This window comes from Ictidomys tridecemlineatus, chromosome 11 (genome assembly GCF_052094955.1).
Source record: "Ictidomys tridecemlineatus isolate mIctTri1 chromosome 11, mIctTri1.hap1, whole genome shotgun sequence".
NCBI lineage: Eukaryota > Metazoa > Chordata > Mammalia > Rodentia > Sciuridae > Ictidomys > Ictidomys tridecemlineatus.
Window position 1 is genome coordinate 32,473,012 of NC_135487.1, and position 19,078 is coordinate 32,492,089.

General features: G+C 39.3%; 1 protein-coding gene across 2 annotated transcripts in view; it reads left to right on the forward strand.

Annotated features, from left to right (window-relative positions):
- Positions 1-19,078, forward strand: part of Rnf220 (ring finger protein 220) — a 221,510-nt gene that overhangs the window by 45,398 nt on the left and 157,034 nt on the right. The window lies entirely within an intron of this gene.

Below are 19,078 nucleotides of genomic sequence, written 5' to 3' on the forward strand. Positions count from 1 at the left end.
TTTTAAAGTATAAAGTTGTAGGGCTGGGCTTGTGGCTCAGCGGTAGAGTGCTCACCTCTACCCTGGGTTCGATCCTCAGCACCACATAAAAGTAAATAAGTAAAAATAAAGGTATTGTGTCCAACTACAACTAAAAAATAAATACTAAAAAAACAGATAAAATTTAGAAAAAAATAAAGTATAAACTTGTATTTTTTTTTACATTTTATTTATATCAAGAATTAAATCCCCTTTTTAATTTCTAAATTGTCTACCCTTGTGTTTTCTTTTATTCTCATTTGAATTTGCCAAAGATTTGTCTTTTTTACTGCTATTGTTGGTGTATTTTATTATTTTTTATTTTTTTTAATGTTTTTTTTTTTTTAAAGAGAGAATGAGAGAGGAAAGAGAAAGAATTTTTAATATTTATTTTTTAGTTCTCGGCGGACACAACATCTTTGTTGGTATGTGGTGCTGAGGATCGAACCTGGGCCGCACGCATGCCAGGCGAGTGCGCTACCGCTTGAGCCACATCCCCAGCCCCTGTTGGTGTATTTTAAAGGACATTTTTAGCGTCTTGTTTTTTGATTGTTTCTAAATTTGTCTTTATTACTATTTTTTAATTTTAGGAGGTATATTTTAAATTCAAATTTATCAGGGTTTAACTAGGATAGTAACACTTACTCTTGACGGTGTACTTTTGTGTGTGTGTGTGTGTGTGTGTGTGTGTGTGTGTGTGTGTGTGTGGTGCTGGGATTGAACCCAGGGCTTTGTGCATACGAGGCAAGCACTCTACCAACTGAGCTATATCCCCAGATCTCATGTCTATAAGTTTTGACAAATGCATATAATCATGTCAGCACCACCACAATCAGGATATAGACTCCCTAAAAAATTGCCTCATTTCCTTTTAAAAATTATTTATTTATTTGGTACCAGGGATTGAACTCCGGGGCACTCAACCACTGAGTCACATCCTCAGCTCTATTTTGTATTTTATTTAGAGACAGGGTCTCACTGAGTTGCTTAGCACCTCACTTTTGTTGAGGCTGACTTTGAACTCTCTATCCTCCTGCCTCAGCCTCCTGAGCCACTGGGATTACAGGCATGTGCCACCGTACCTGGCTCCTCATTTCCTTTTGTCCTTAACTCCTGGCATCTTGCTTTCTATTTTAGTAGTTTATTACTTTTATCTCTAAGTAGTATTCCATTGTATGGATGCACTAGAGTTTATTTATTCATCCACCAGTTGAACATTTGGGTTGTTTCTAGTTTGGGATGATTATGAATAAAGCTACTATAAACATCTGTGAACAAGTTTTTGTGCAAACATAAGTTTTCATTGTTCTCAAGGAGGGAAGTGCTGGGTCACATGGTAAGTATGTTGACTTTCTAAGCAACTGCCATATTGTTTGCTTATTCTATGTTTCCTAGATTTCTATTTCTGTTCTTTCTTTTGCTTCAGTCAAATTTCTTTCTCGAGGATGTGAGTTTGGTCTCCTCATTGCAGTTCATCCTAGTGAGGGCATAGGGCACACCACAACGCTGCAGGCCCCAAGTGCCAGGAAGGACACCTCAGTGACAGGACTTGGGAGATGAGGGATCAAGATGATACTAAAAAGTTTTCCTAAGTAAGACCCCAAAGGGGTCATAGGAGACAGAGGAGAAAAACGGAAAACATAAGAAAGGAGAGTAAAAGAAGGGGAAGAAAAGAAACGAAGACCTAATGTTGCATAAATGGGGTGTGGTGAGTGCTACCCTGGAGCACCATGATGTAATGGTGGCCTAGAAAGAGCACGGGGCCTTGGGGACAGTAGGTAGAGAGAGGTGGGCCTGGAACCTCTAATGCTGATCCTGAAAGTCTGTGGCCACAAGATTTAGTTTGAATTAGAAAGGTGAGCCATTGTCAGCTTCAGAAAGAGGTGACTGTTGTGGTGGAAGGGTTTGGGGAAAGGAGACAGGCTGGAGATAGAGCTGGCAGTGAGACTGAGGTGGGAGTCTGGAGTAAGGAGAGGACTTGGCAAGGGGATCGGACGATTGACTCGTCATAAAACTCTATACATAACTATATAAACCTAATGCAGAAATTGTTTGGGGAACAAGCATGGAAACTAGCGAAGAGCAAGGACAACCTTCTGAGTTCTCCAGTTCTAGCACCTGCTGTCTGCCTGGCTGATACCTGAGCTTGTCTCAGGAACCCTGAGATTAGACAACTAAATGATAAGCAAGGGAAGTTCCTGAGAGAGTTTAGTTTTTTAAAAATCTTTATATGTATTTTTAGTTGTTGATGGGCTTTATTTTATTCATTTATTCATTTACTCGAACCCAGTGCCTCACACATGTTGGGCAAGTGCTTTAACACTGAGCCACAACCCCAGCCCAGAATTTAAATTTTGAATGGGGATGATGAGGGGTTGATTAAATGACTCTGAAGAACTTTTCCAGCCTTGAGATCTTGTAATTCTAGTGTACATATGGGTGGAGTGTCATATTTCCAAAATAAGTTTCCTTTTAATTTGGAGAAATATCCTAAGATCTTCAATGGGAAAGAACACAAAGACTGTTAGGTAATCCAAGTCCAGACAATAGACTCTGGAGGTGTTTAGTTTAGGAGAGAATGGAATTCCTTTCCACTACAGAACTTGTGGAATTATTTGGTTGCCAAGGATCCAATAGCCTTATAATGAAGTAAGGTTGTTAGATGGTGTAGGACAAGAAAAAAAAAATCTGTTACCTAGACAAATGTCTCCTCCTTTTAGACATATGAATTTTGTCCACAACTTTAACATTGCGTTAACTATGACTTCAGTCCTTCCCTCACGAGAAAGATCATCTCTCACATCCTGGGAAACCACGGAGTTGAGATACTTCATAAGAAAATGGGGTAGTGTGAGAAATGACAATAATACAGGTGTACTGTTTAAGTAACATTTATTAGGAACCTACTAAGTGCTGGAAGCTATTAGACATTGGGGATGTAAATTGAACAGACCAAGTCCCTGCCCTCAAGGAGCTTCCTAAATTTGGTAGGAGCCTGTGGGAGAAAGTTTTATCCCAAAATGGATCCACTGCCACTGAGAACAAGGAAGGCTTAAGAGAGGAGTGACGATTGTCACACTCACCCTTTGTTCCCCACATGGGAACAGAAAGATTTTTGTTTATTTGTATTTGTGTTTTTGTACTGGGCATTGAACCCAGGGGTGCTCTATCACTGAGCTACATCCCCAGTTCTTTTTATTTTTTATTTTGAGACAGGGTCTTGCTAAGTTGCTGAGGCTGGGAGATAGGATCTTGCTAAGTTGCTCAAGCTGGGGTTGAATTGAGATTCTCCTGCCTTAGCCTCCGAAGTCGTTGTGGTTATAGGTATGCACCACTATGAATGGCTTGGAAGGAGTTTTTAAAATCATACACCTGAAAACATTATTTCCTTTCTTAAGTCTCACCCATGGCTTCCTTTTGCTTTTCTGATAAAGATAAAATTGAATTCACATGACCTCTGGAGCCCTGCAGGATCTGACCTCATCCTCTAGTCAAAGCAAGACACTCTGCAATCCAGAGTGGCCTTCTATGAATTTCTTAAACCTGTCTCCCCTCCTTTGGCTTTAGCATCTTGGTACTTGCTATTCCCTTGGTCTGTAACACATGTCCTCCCACCAGAACCATTTTCCTCTAAGCATCCCCACTTCCAACTTGCTTTGCCCAGGTAAGCCCACATACCCTCAGATCTCAGCCCCAGTATGAATTCCTCCATGTTCCTGACCATTTCCTTCTCCCTGCAAGCAACATGTACTCTCATAGCAACATGTACCTATACTCTCTTCCCTTTTTCCTCAAACATTAAGCAAATGAACACAAAACCAAACGTAAAATAGTAAATTGTGATAAATGCTTTGAAGAAAAAAATATAGTTTATCACAACATTTCAATGAGGACATTGTGTGTGTGTGTGTGTGTGTGTGTGTGTGTGTGTATGTGTGTGTGTGTGTGTCTCACTGTTCATACAAATAAGTGCCTGGAATTGTTTGCTGAATAAATTAATGAAGAAAAATTATGAGTAAGTTTTCCCCAGTTGGAGGAGAAAGTAAAGAGAATTCTAGAAAAAAAAATGATACATGCAAAGCCACAGAAGCATGACAGGACAATGGGTAATTGTCAAATGACTAGAAATAAAGGCAAAGAGGGACTGGCCTCTTCCCAATAAGATTGAAACTGAAGGCAGGATCCCATTCGCAACCTTGGATTTCTTCCTAGTTGGGAGTGGGGGTAGGTGTGGAAATCAAAGGTTTAAAATCAAGGGAGTGTGAGTGTTATATTCAGATTACACTTTAGAAAGATAATTGTTTCTTCATCTATAGCTTTGGCTATGTCATGTCTAAACTTCTAAATTCTCAAGTAGAGAAGCCTTAACTTATTCATTCAGATTTGCCACTAAGTTAATCAAAGTCACTTTGTTAAAGTAAGAAATACAGAGAGTGCTACATATATACTTGGAACATTTTATTCTAAATGCCCAGCTACTTACTAATTTTTGAGTAGAGGATGGGGGTCTTTCCTTAAGGGTGGAGTCCTGGATTCTTGAAAAACTGTATCCATATCCAAGGTCTATGGATTTCAGATTCAACTTCTTTAAAATAGAACGGGAAACTTCAGCATAGACTTCATTGTTAGTTTTTTTTTTTTTTCCCTCTATTTTTTCACATGATAGCGTAACAATTAAGAGCTAGTACAGTCTTGCTGTCTGCTGCTGCACATGCCTGTAATCCCGGCGGCTTGAGAAACTGAGACAGGGGGATCATGTGTTCAAAGCCAGCCTCAGCAACTTAGTGAGTCCAGTGAGAGGGACTGGGGATTTGGCTCAGTGGTTAAGTGTCCCTGGGTTCAATCCCCACTATAAAAAACAAAAACAAACAAAAACAAAAAAACAACAATCTCTTGAGCCAGACTGCCCTGGTTCAAATCGAGCATGCACCATCTAACATGAGCAAGGTGCTTAGTGTCTCTGGGCCTCAATTTCCTCAGTACCCATGTCAGAGAGTTACTGTGAGGATCAAATAAGTATTTTATGTAAAGGTTTAATGTAGTGACTGACACATACTAAACCTTCAATAAATGCTAGCTGGTTTCCAGCTATCCCTACCCAATCAACAGCATTATAAAAAGATATTTACCTTTACTAAGTTTTCCCAAAGCATTTGGTGTTTGTAAGAACAATAGTTCTCCTTCTTTTTGTACTATTGGCTTACATCATATTTAATTAAATTATGTAAACACAGTAACTACTGCCATGGAAATACAAACATTTTGGAATCATGACAATGACTTACACTAGTTGGGTAGAAGTATGTGGCCATGCAACAGAGTGGCCTACAGCCAGGAACATTCTGGGTGCTGTGGCCCCTGATGAGTATGTGTTACTGTAGGAATAAATTCCAGCTAGCCCAGTAGGTTAGTACAGAAAGAGGACAGCATTCATCCCTGGATGACAACTTGTGTCCCTCCAATCTCCCTGAGCACCAAAAAAGAGAATGTTCCCTTAGGTAACTTAATAATAATAATACTAACTTGTAAAATAAGTATAAGGAAGTTCAATAAACTTCTGATTTTTCCCACGGTGACTATTTTGGTGCTTTTTAAATTTGTTTCAAGAATTTTCTAAGGAGATGTTAATGGGAGTTCACTTTGCTTTGCCGATGCCCCAAGTATGTGTTTACCTGTTGAATAATCCAGCACCGCCTTAGACTCTTGTATGTTTTTGCCATCTTCTCAGCCTACTCCCAGAAGCACCTCCTTCCCTGGTGAACCTACATCTCATGATCCATCACTTTGAACTTATCTCTTGTTAATATCTTCTACACCATTTCTTTACAGACTTGTCCTTACACAGAACCTGACGGATAAACCCCCAAACATGGCATGTATTAAATTCAAGGAAACTTTGCAAATTCCAGGTATAAGTGACCAATAGGTAGTTAGAAACAAAATCTGAGACTCAGGAGACAAAGTAAAAATAGGTAAAGAGACTTAGAAATCTTCAATGAGTAAGTTGGATTTGATCCTTTGCAAGTAAGTCACATCTCCAAAGAAAGGCACATAGAGAGGGAGGAGCAATGGCTGAGCTGAGAACATGGCACCACTGTGTGAGGGTCATGGAGTGGGAGCTGTGGATGAAAAAGAGAACATCCACATGCAAGGAGGCCTAAGCCCAAAGAAGGAGAGCTGCAAGAAGGAGTGGGTACCGGTACCCAGTGTAACAAAGAGGGAGGCAAGGTGAGGCAATGCCTGGCACCTAGTAGATGCTCAATGCACATTTGTTAACTGGTTGATTAGGACTGAAACAATCAAATCATTGGTGAGCTTGGTGATTACTTTGGGGTTTCCTAGAAGCAGAAGCTGAGACAAGGATTGCTTTATTGGGTAGATAAAAGAATAGTGGGGAGTGATTTGTGGGTAAGGGATATGAAACAAGGAGAGATGGAACAGCCAATCAAGGGTGAATCCAGTCACCAGCCACTGTGGACAATTGAGCTTAATCCCACTGGAAGAGTTCTGGAGTGTTCTATGCAGAGCACTCACCTCATGGTTACTCTCTGGAGGGCTGAGGGAGGTGGGTTATTTATATAACAGTTTTTTTCAGGTCATTGGTTGAGGGCTGCTGAGAAAAGTTATTAATTCACTGACATTTCCCTTCGCCTGCTTGGGCAGCAAAGATGATCCTGGCTGTAAGAGAAAGCCCTCGGGCAAATGGATGCAGGTACTAATGGCTGGAAGTCTGGTGTTCACTGAAGTAGTAAGGGCAGGGCGGCAACAGCACCCATAACACTTAGTAGTCGCAGTTTCAACAGCAAAGGCTGGAGTGCTATGGATTGATAGTAAATTGGAAATAGGAAGTGGGAGGAAATGAGTGTCGACGACTCTCTCAAGATGCTTGGTTGAAAAGAGGATTAGAGAAATGTCAATAGGCTAACTTTGTATAAGGTGGGAAAGAAGGGCAGGGTGTGATGGGGGATCACAGCCTCTCAGTGGTGTTCATTGAGGGAATTCACAATTCCCAATTTTTAAAAAAAATAGGGCTGGGGATGTGGCTCAAGCGGTAGCGCGCTCGCCTGGCATGCGTGCGGCCCGGGTTCGATCCTCAGCACCACATACCAACAAAGATGTTGTGTCCGCCGAGAACTAAAAAATATTTAAAAATTCTCTCTCTCTCTCTTTAAAAAAATATTTTTTTTAGTTGTAGGTGGACACAATACCTTTATTTTATTTGTTTTATTATTTATTATTGTTATTTTTTTTTATGTGGTGCGGGATCGAACCTAGTACCTCACGCATGCTTGGCAAGTGCTCTACCACTGAGACATAATCCCGGTCCAATTCCCAATTTTTTGTTAGGGTGAGAAGTAGTCTTACTTCAGCCTCCTTGGACCAGCATCTGGGGCTTCCTTTGCCAGACTTTGGGTCCTGGGTTCCCCAGCTGATGCTCAGTTGGCCATTGCCAGCCTCTCACACCAGCAATTCCAAGTCTGAAGGGGCAGAGGCAGAGGCCCAGAGCAGACTGGGGCGGGCATGGAGCACAGTACTAGATGCTGAACCCCAGGGGAGCCATAGGTCAGAAGAGACCTGCTTCTACAGGGTCTTCCTCTAGTGGTTTCTCGCATTCCCAGCTTGTCCCTCTCATGTCAGCAAATCTCAAGAATGGGTTTGGTTTGGGCACAACAGGAACAACCCCAAAGAAATCTTCTTGTCACCTTCCACTAAAGTATGGCTCTTTATTTGATTGATATTCATCTATTGGCTAAAGCATAAGCTCATGAGGATAGGGACTATATTCATTTTAGCACTATCCCTAGTGCCTAGTACCTAGTTAGTATTCACTAAATGTTTGTGTAATGTAGGAAAAACAAAACAAGTAATGCTGTCTATTGATGGTGTTTAAACCAAGAAAAAGTAAAGCTGATTTTTTTTTTTTTTTTTTTTTTTTTGATGATGGTGGTCTTGGGGCTTGAACCCAGGGCCTCACACATTCCAGGCAAATGCTCTACCACAGAGCTACATCCTCAGCCCTAAAGCTGGGATTTTTATCCACCTGGAAGTGGACCATCTCTGAAACTGATCTAAGCTTAAGGGTCTTTTACTTACATGGACGCCTTTCAAAACCCTGGGAGGGATCTTAACAATATTTTTACGTGGTCACACATGAGTATATCCTGTGACACCTGGCAATGGAACAGAAACAAGGCTTAAGGTGGATGGTTCCAGAAACTTGTCATCGCACATGTAAAATTGGCAGTGGAAATTTTGGTTCTTACTAATGCCTGGTCAAAATGAAACCTCACCTATCTGGAAGATGTTTCTGATGTAGTTATAGAACTATAAATGTAGCATATATTCTTTTCTTTTTTAAAAGGACTCACATGAAATAGAATTTTTAAAAATTTCTGTGTATATAGGGCACAAACCTATAGCAATACTTCTAGTAATGAATGCATTTTGCACATATCTAATTACTGACATTGCCAAAAAATCACATAAAACTTATAATATGTTGCTCTAATTAGGACACTAGCAATAAATCAGTAAAAGTGTCAATGAAGTTCAAGAGTATTTAGGAACTTGAAATGCCCTGAAATATTACAACTCCCATATGAAGAAAACCTGATAGAGATTTCTCCAAATTACATATAATCCCAAGGAGTAAGGATATTTGAAGTTGAAAGAAACATCTCTAAACTACAAATAATAAACACATTTTGGTCAATAGTGGTACAAAAAAGACTGAATTATCTATTTTCTTTGTAGAAAATGATACTTCAAAATTGTTGTTCATATGAAGAGTCAGAATCTGCAGCCCCCCCAAATGTAGTAAATAGCATTTAGAGGCATATCAGACAATTAATTTTAAAAATGTTATTAAAAAGTTTTTATGATGTTCTTCAACTTTAAAATTCTGTTAATTTGTTATGACATTATTTGTCATTCTAATAAATATTTGCTTTGAACCTAATTTTACATTTGTAGTTTTGTTTCTTTTTTTTTTAAAAAGAGAGAATCCTTAAAGTTATAAATGCTCAATTTCAGATTCCACAAAATACAGATCAGCCCCATATCTTGCCTTTACCTTCCTAAAGGCTTTATGTGGTCTTGAATATAAAGCAGCAGTATTTTTTTTCGAGTATCAGCTATAGACACTTGGTGCATGATTGGCATCCATATTGACATTTTTGATGTTTCCTGAAATCCTTTTTTTTGTTTATAGAATAAGTTGAGTTTCCAGAATTCACAAGATGCTGAGGACCACTCCCTTCTGATTCACTTATTGGGGGAGGTGGGGAGCTTGAGTTTTAATCTCACTAAGTCTTTTAATTCTAGAGTCCAAACCCCAGGGATAGATTCCTTCTTCCTTTGCCATATGGCTGCCTCTAGAATAGAGGCAGAGTTGAAGGGAAGAGGGTCATATGTGTGCAGAATTCTAATTTGATGACTCTTTGGGGGAGTGCTTCCTAATTGGTTCCAGTTGGGATATCTTGCAGAGCAATCTGGCAGAACTAAGAAAGGAGAAGTCATGATAAACAGTTGAAAGAAGTGGAGGAATTTAGCCTAGAGAAGAGATATTGCTGTTGGAGATCTATATCAGCAGCTTTTGCTCCAACAACATTGTATAACAAACCTACTCAAAACTCCATGCCATTAGGTGGTGGGTATCTATTTCTGTAGTGCAGAGGTATGTGGATCAGCTGAGATGCAGCTGATCTAGGCCAGACTCAGTTGGGCTTGGCTCCAAACTGTGGGTTAGGTCCAGGTCTGCTCTGTGTCCTTTATTGTTTCGAACCAGCAGCTACCAGAAGCATACTCTTCTCATGGTGGAAGGTGGAAACCCAATAGACCAAGATCAACTTTGCATGCACATTTTGAGCCTCTACTTGCCTTATGTCTACTAACATTCCAATGGTTGAAGAAGGTCACTGGCTAAGTCTAAAGTCAAGCAGTAGAAAAGTCACTCTATTCTGCTCTGAAGACAAAGCAATTCTTATTGGCCAGGCACATCAGTGGGGGCAGGGAAGATGGCAGTGGAAGAATGGAGGGAGTGGGTGATTCATGAACAAATATCTAATATGCCACAAGAGCTGCCATATAAAACAAGCAGCAGCTTTCCTCACTTCTCAGTCACATCCTCAACTCCCTGCAGTCTGTCCTCGTTCCCTGCTCTTATCAAAACCACTGTCTTACTTCTTTTGCCTCATTATATCTAGAATCTGATTCCTCTTCTTCATTCTCACTGAACTGCTTGCTGAGATGGCTGCTACAGTCTGCTAACTGCTCTCCTTGTCTCTGGTCTCGTCATTTCCCAATTCATCATCCACAGAGCTGCCAACTATTATCAGTATCTCATCAGCATCCACATCATCATTATTGTTATCTATTTTGCATTACACTTTCTGGTTTATGCGCTGGCTCCTTCATTATATGAGAGCTCCTGGATGGCAGGAACTGTGGTAGGTGTTTTTTTTTTTTTTTTGGTCTTCGAATCTCCAGCATCCTACACTGGGTCTGACACATAGTAAAACGTCACTAAGTTAATATGAAAAGAAAAGGCAAAGGAGGAAGATGGCATTCCAATTTAAGTCCATAACATTAAAGCCCATACTCTTTCTACATTACTTTTGTATATCCTGAGTCACGGATGTGTGACTGATAAAAAGAAGGATAAAGCTCAAACCCTCCACTGCTGTACCAGTGGGCAAGCAGGTGACTAAATCTAGATTAACTAAAGATTTTTTTTCTACCATAATTGCAACAATCCTTCTTAATCCTAATTCTGCCCAAATGGAAAAGTTTAGAAGCCATAAAAAATTTTGAATGGCCATAACACATTAAATCTATGATATGATGCTCAATTGTATTCTTAGAGAAAACCAAGCTTTTCTTTCTTTCTTCTTCTTCTTCTTTTTTTTTTTTTTTTTTTTTTTTTTGCTTTTACCGTTGCTAGAGATCAAAAAGGGTTTTAACATTGTACTAGTGAAAGCTGTGGAATGAGACATTCACATACACTGCTGATCTGAGTGTAAATTGGTTCAACCTCCATGGAGGGCAATTTGGCAGTATCTATCAGCTCTTTATATACTGACAGAAAGGTCTCCAATATACCTGTGTTGTAAGTGAAAAGGCAAGGTGCAGAAGCAGAGTACAGTGCTACCTTTTGTGGGCGTTGGAGAGGAAAACAAGCTACACATGTCTGTTGTTACTGCTTAGACAAGCTCTGGAAACCTATACAAGACACTGAATAGCCCTTGCTTTTGAGGAGGACTGACCTGGAGAACAAGGATGAAAGGAAACTTTGTAGTTCATTATACATTCTTTTCGTATTTTTAACATTTTGTTCTATATAGAATAGAATTCTTTAGATGCCAAAAACAATATCAAAAGATCAGCAACAAACTGGAGAACATTTGCCACATAATTTGACAAAAGGTAATTTCTTTAATCTACCAAGAGTTTATAAACCAGTTTTTAAAAATTAAGAGAGAGAGAGAGAGAGAGAAAAGGAATAGAAGCACTAGTTTCAGAAATAAATACACATAGCCAATGGTCATGTGAAAAAAAAATGTTAAATTTTTGTGTTATTAAAGAAAAGGAAAAACGGAAATAATCCTTTGGAGATGAGTTGGACTCTATTATTAGATGTGTTTAAGTATAGAATAAATGTCTGATTATTAAGGTTGATGAGATGCTTCTTTCAATTTTCCGGTAAAGGAAAGTACTATGTCTGAAGGAACTAATTCCTTCCAATTTAGGAACCAAATGGAGTTGTGTTGATAAGGCCAAGCAGGCCAGCTTAAAGAAAGAAGAGAATGGAGAAGAATGGAAATTCACCCAGAAAAGCCAGAGACCTCAAAAAATGAAAGGGAACTTGGAGCTCACTTTTCAAAACCTAATACATCTCCTCTTGGGATACGGTTCCTGATCTGTCACTTATCAACATGGAGCAAGTTTATTAATATAGCATTCATTCAGTCAATCAATATTTATGAGTCCCTTCTGTGTGTCAGGCACAGCCCTTTCTCAGGGAAACAGATATTAATCAATTTTTTTTCAAACAAATGTAAAATTGCAACTATGAAAGAGAATTATGCAGATTATACGATGGACATCTAAGAGTAGGATATGATCTAATCAGGAATTTTAGGAATGCTGAGTTGAGGAGGATGAGTAGGAGTTAGCTAAACCAGGGAAGGAAATACTTAGTAGGCAGAGGCAACAGCAGAGGCCTGATCTACATCAACTAAAGATTTATTCTCCTATAACCACAATAATCTTTATTAATCCTAATTCTTCTATAATAAAAAGGTCTAGAAGCCATAAAAAGTTTACTGGCCACAAGCAGGTTGAAGCTACGAAATGATGCTCGTCTTAGAAAAATTATATGTCAGGAATCATGACAAGGACCAGGATGGAAAAGATTGGGAACATGGATGAAAGTGTGATAGGTGGAGGGTGGAGGAGACATTGACAAAGACAGGGTGGAGAATGGATTGCAGGGGGGTGCGAGCCATGTGCAGGTGAGTCAGGAAGCAGACTTGACAGACAGAAGACAATGGTTGCTTAGATCAGGGTAGCGAAGGTCAAGCAATCTGGACACAAGTGAGAGATGTTGAGGAAAGTGCAATAGACAAGACTTGATGATGGATTTGACCCCCAGTGACAAGAGAAGAAGGAATATGTCAATAACGTGTCTTAAGCTTTTGGCGTGCACAGCTGGGTAGATGATGGTACCGTTCACCAAGTCAGGTAACAATGCAAGAGAACTAAATTTGGAAGGAAATGTCAGAGTACAGTTTACAACATGCCAGATCTGAGATGCTTTTGAGAACATCAGTCAGTTGGCAGTGTTTATTTATGGAGCGTCTACTATACCACTGGCAGGGGAGTATATAGGTGTATTTATTGGCAAAAAAGAAAAAGAAAATAAACAAAGATAAACACAATTCCCCCTTTTTGAGGCTCTTACTGTCCCACCATTCATTTATCTATTTTCAGATTCCATCTCTTGTTGGGTCGATGGGATGATCCCATACTTTCCATTTATAGTCACTTGGCCTATTAATTTCTGGAAACTTTATTGCCACTCCACCAGCCTGTCCCATGACCACGTCATGTACCTTCTCATCAAAAACACATTAACCTCAAAATTTTCACCTTTTGGCTGTGCCTTTGTATCCTTCCAACTCCTGCCACGGCTTGTATCCTCCTGTTTACTCTTCTAGTTCTTTCATTATTTCCAGACCCCTCTAGAAGGATTTCCTCCCTATCATGATCTAACACACAGCAGACACTCAGTAATATTAGTTGACAGAATAACACTTCCACTTCCTTATCTCCCAGGAATCCCCGGACCCAGTGCAGCCCAGGTTGACCTCCCCCACCTCACCTGAGGCCAGCTGCCTGGCTTCTAATTATCAAATCTCAGCTATCTCACCAAATCTCTCTTCAATATTGCTCACATTGTTTGCCTATTTCTTCCTTTTCAAACTCTATATTTCCTTGAATTATGATTTTTTTTCTGTCATTACATCTACTTTCTCTTATTTTTTTTTCCAAAGGACCATCAACCTCGAGGATTGTGGTCAGCTTTCTTAATTCCTCTACCCATTTTCCCAAACAACCCCATCCTCTCTCTATGTTGTGAATCTCTAATTATCTATGTCCGGCTTAGAACTCTCTACCAAACTCCAAAAATGTGTTTCCAACTGCCTGCTGGATGTTTCTACCAGGCACATAGTAGGTATTGATTCCTTGATTATTTATTGAACAAATGAGTGAAAATTCTAGAAGCACCTTACAGTTATCATGGCCCCCAAAGACTGGTCCTGCTTTTCTTCTAGCCCACTTCTCATTTTCTGTTCCCTGTTCTGATTAATGGTTACATCGCCTATCTGATCACCCATGTCAAACATCCAGATATGATTTTTTTCCTTAAATATGTTTGAATCTTTCTCTTCCTCATTGTCCCCTCTACTACTATTTTAGTTCAGGCACTTACCAGATATTTGTTGGATTTCCCTTTCTCATTTTTATTATAGCTTGCCTTGATCATTTCAGTAGGTTTCTAAACTCATCTCCCTGACCGTTAATCTTGCTCCTCTCTTGTTAGAGATCATATATATGTATTTGCAAAAACCCCATGCAATTCACCGTTTCAATCATTTTGAAGTGTACATATCACTGATTTTTTTTTTTTAGTATATTTACAATGCTTATGGTTCAGCCCTCTCAATTCTCTAAATCCAGAATGTTTCCCCACACCCCCCCAAAACAAACCCTATATTTCTGAATTCTCCCTGCATCCCTATTGCCTGGCAACCCCTCTTCATGGATTTGCCTATTCTGATTATTGCATACAAAAAAATCGTCTTTCTTTCACTTGGCATGTTTTTAAGTTTTACCACTATTGAAGCATGTTTTAGTACTTTCTTTTTTATAGCTAAATAATATTCCATTATACAAATATACCACACTTTCTTTATCCATTCATCAGTTGATAAATAGTTGTTTCCACTTTTCAACTATTATGAATAATGCTGCTGTTCACATAACTGTACAAGTCTTTGTGTGGACTTATGTTTTCAAGTCTCTTGGGTACACCTAGAAGTGAGTTGCTAGGTCATATTGAAACTAAATTTAATATTTTGAAGAGGAGTAGTCAAATTATTTTTCATTCCCATAAGCCATGTACGAGGTTCCAATTTCCCCACATTCTTGTTTTTCCTGTTTTTGTTTTGTTTTTTATGTAGCCATTCTAGTAAATACAAAGTGGCATCTCATTGTGGGTTTTCTTTTTAAGGAAGGAATTTTTTTAAATACCTTTATTCTATTAATTCATTTGTATGTGGTGCTGAGGATCGAACCCAGGGCCTCACATGTGCTAGGCAAGCACTCTACCACTGAGCTATCGCCCCAGCCCCTCATTGTGGTTTTGATTTCCATTCCCTGGTGACTATTGATGTTGAGAGTCCTTTCAATTTTTCACCATTTGTGTATCTTCTTTGGATGCAGAGTCTTTAAAAAACTATCTTCTCATGTTGTTCCGGTGCTCAAAAGTTTACCCTATTTCCTAAGTAATAAAATAAACATGTCTTAGCGTGGGGCTGGGGTTGTGACTCAGTGGTAGAGTGCTGGCCGAGTACGTGCGAGGTGCTGGGTTTGATCCTCAGCACCACATAAAAATAAATAAATAAATAAAAGTATTGTGTCCAACTATATATATATATATATATAATTTTTTTTTTAATGTCCTAGTGTGACACAAGAGGCACTTAGGGATCTGGTCTCAGCATTCCTGTTTGACATCTTCTGTCACTCCGCTCCCTATCTTCTGTGCGTTTGTCATTTTTGAACTCAGGGGAGTAGGCGGTTTTCCTTTTGTTCCCTTTTTGTCACCCCAGTCTCCAACCATAGAGGATGCTCAACCCAAATTAGGGAAATGCGTCATTCGACCAATGGAGTGATGAGGCGGGCTTCAAATGCCTTCTGCTTTTCCTTTCTCTAGTCTTTCTTGCCTTGCTTCTTGGCAGCATTCACGCTATCCTAAGTGTCACTCATCAGGCCTGAACAGGTCTGTGTTCATGGCTCCAGATCTTACTGAAAAGCACTTGCTTTTAGGCTTCCTGGCTCTCCTGGGACTACAGTAGGCAGAGCTTCCAACCTGGGAGGAGGCAAGAGGGTGGAGGGATAGAGGCAGTTTGCTCTTGGGCCCCTTCCCTCTCCCTTCTTGATGGCAAAGGGCTGAAAAGTCAGCTTCTATTGTGATTAAGTTATAATTTAAGGCAGTGAACATGTGCTCTGCTGGCGGCTATAAAGATTCAAATCATAAAGTTTTACAGTGGAACGGTTTCTGTAAAAGCATCGTTAGGAAGTGGGAACCATGCCTTTAATTCTTATGACATATGGGACTGCCTGGTTTGTTTTGGTTGCAGTGGAGTTTAGGAGGGTGATGGGCTGACTAATTAAAGTCAGACCTTCTTCCTCTCCATAGTGCTATGCCCCATCAGAGGACGGTGTCTAAGGTGGAACTTTCCTCCCCATTTGCGTTCCTGTCTCAGCTTATCAGAGACAAGCCACTCTCAGAAATCAAGAGAAACCCTTAAATAGATAAACATTTTAGAATCTCTTCCAACTTTATTTCTTGGGGAGTTTTTATCTTCCTCTGTCTGTTACTGGCCAGAGGCAAACTTAAAACAATGAATCAAGCCCACCTGGAAGATAATTTCTTTCAGGGAGATTAGCAGAGAGAGTGTGGCCCCTGGGACTATGTCAATGGAGAATGATGATGTCATGGTTATCTTAACCAACTTCCACTTAGCTTATTTGCCAGGTTAACTAACACTCCCTCTGTCCTGTGTAAAACGTGTCAACCGATGCCCACAATGTACTCTTGGCTCTCGATTTTCCTGTTATACAGAATGGCCTCTAGCAGCTACCCTCACCAGGTATCTTGAATGTGCACCCGAACTTGACCATACTTGTTTCTAAGCCTCATTATGTCAAGAGTAATTGTTGTAATTGTTTAATTTCATTACATATTTTATAACTTCAGCAATATAAAATTGTAAAGATTTTTTTTCCTGTGAAAGCCAAGTTGAAAATTAAGAGTGAATATCTAAACACTAATTACTCTTGGAAGAACTGTAAGACTGATGGAGGAGAAAATATCAGGTCAATTTAGGAATCTAAGTGCGATTGCTTTAAGTTCTTGTCCCACTAAAAACTAAAATTCTAGACAATGTATTATGGGTGTGATTTATGCAGGAAAGATCTGGAAAGCCAGTCAGCAGACACATGCCTTGGCTTTACATCAAAAAGCTGGAGAATGAATCTATATTCATGTATTTTAAGTTAAAATAAAATGTTCAAGGTAAGTATATATCTCTTTTTAATGATATTCTTCTTTATGGGACTTTTCGGATTAACTAACCAATTCATTGAACAATATGGTTTCTCTGTAATAGGATTTATCATTTATTGGGTGTCATTATTAAATGTATTAAATCTTTATGGAAAAAAAAGTATTGCTATCCCCATTTTACAAGTAAGGAGATTGAGGCTTAGTTGTCCTAGTTCACACAGACACTATGGCCATCCCAGAAAAAGGAAAAGCTTAATGTGGTATACATGAGCAAATGATATAGGGGAAGAGGTATTTATGTTTGATATAAAAAGTTATAATAAGTAGGACCTGATAGGGCTACTGAGACTATAAATTGATATCATCACTTTGGGGAAATGTAGCATTATCTTCATTTATTCAACCAATTAACTATCAGGTCATCTACTCTGGGGATAAAGCAATGAACAAGATAGATAAAACTCTCTGGCCTCATGCATCGTAGCTTACCTTCTTGTACCCTGATCATGTATATATTCTATGACTTAGCAGTTCCATCCTTACAAATATCCCCTAAAGGATTTCTTGGTCATGTACTCCAAGGTATGTGTATACACGAATGTTCCCATCAGTGTTGTTCATCATGGCAATAAAACAAAGCATGTAGATGATCCAAAGTTCCACTAACGGGGGATGGATAAAGAGATGGCAGCGTAGTAATATAATTGAATACTTTAAGGCAGTGAAAATGAAAGCACTATAACCATATATGAAAAAAATCCTCCTAGAAATATAATGTTGAATGAAAAAAGCCAGTTGCAGAAGAATACCTACAGACTTAGATATATACATTTATAAAGTTCCAAAAGAAGCAAAACTAAGCAACATATTGTGGAAGGACATACAAATTGGGCGAGTTATGGAGGAAAGAAAGGTCCTGGGGGAAGAGTCTGAGACAATGGTTAGGTGCGTGGGGTGGGAAGCTCAGGTTCCCGGATCTAGAAGGAGGACTTAAGAAGTGCCAACTGTGAGTGGGTCCTGTTCTGGTTCTTAAGTTGGATGACGGTTCACAAAAGTCCATCTCTTTTCTATGCTTCATAACTTTCTTTAACTCAAATGTAACATTTAATAAAAGCTTAATGTCTTGAAGAAGGAAATAAAATAGCAAAGTATAGAGCTTAAAGTCAAAGATCTTAATTTAAAGAAACTTGCTGGGGGCTGGGAAAAGCCAAATCTCCCGAAACAAGTAGGTGAGCTTGGTGGCTTGTTCCAGGATCCAAGCCCTGTTTTTTCTTTCTACCCTTCACCTATGAGAGGATCGCCATGCCCTTGAATCCCCCTTTTCCTCACAGTGTTTAATTTGAGGCTTCAGACACATTGCGAAGTCTGACACTGGGACCTTGTAGTGCAAATGCTACTGGAAGGAAGCTAGGTGTAACTTGAAAAAGATGTCTATGGGCTTGGAACCAACAGGTTGATGATACCATTGGGCCTCACGTTTCTGCCATAGCCTTGATTCAAGCTCTGTGTGTATGCATGTGTTTTGTGAGTATGCTTGTGTTTTGGGGGTAGATAGAATATGCCAACCAACTTCATTAAGAAGTTTGCTCTGGCCTTGGCAGAAATAGCAGATGACCTGAGCTGCATCTTTGACCCAGTCATATGTTGGTCCAGATGCAACCAGGCATGGCATAAGCAAGTGTTGCCCAATATCTCGGCTTATTCGCTCACTTTAAAATTCCTCTATTCATTAAATATTTACTGACCATCGACTATGCATTAGTCTTAAACCTAGATTTTAGGAATGCATTGGTGAATAAATGAACATGGTCCTTTTCTTACTAGGTTTAGTTCAATTGGGAAAACAAGTCAACAAAAACTATTTACTGTTGCAAATGGGGACCAGTGCTATGAAATAAATGGCACAACTATCTAGAATAATAAGGTGGTCTCTGAAGAAATTCACTTAAATTAAAATCTGAGGTTAAAACCTGCAATGAACAAGGGAATGTTCAAAAAGAAGGAGCAGGTTATTTTAACAAGCCCAAGTCAATAAAGTGCTTATTGCATTTGAAGAATAAGAAAAAAAAAACCTGCCAGATATTGCTATGTAACAAACACATAAATCTACATGGCATATAACAGTGGCTTTACTTCTCGCACATCTCTGTAGGCGGACTGTTCTTAGTCTAACTTGGCCAGGCATCTCTGTCCTTATAATAGGTT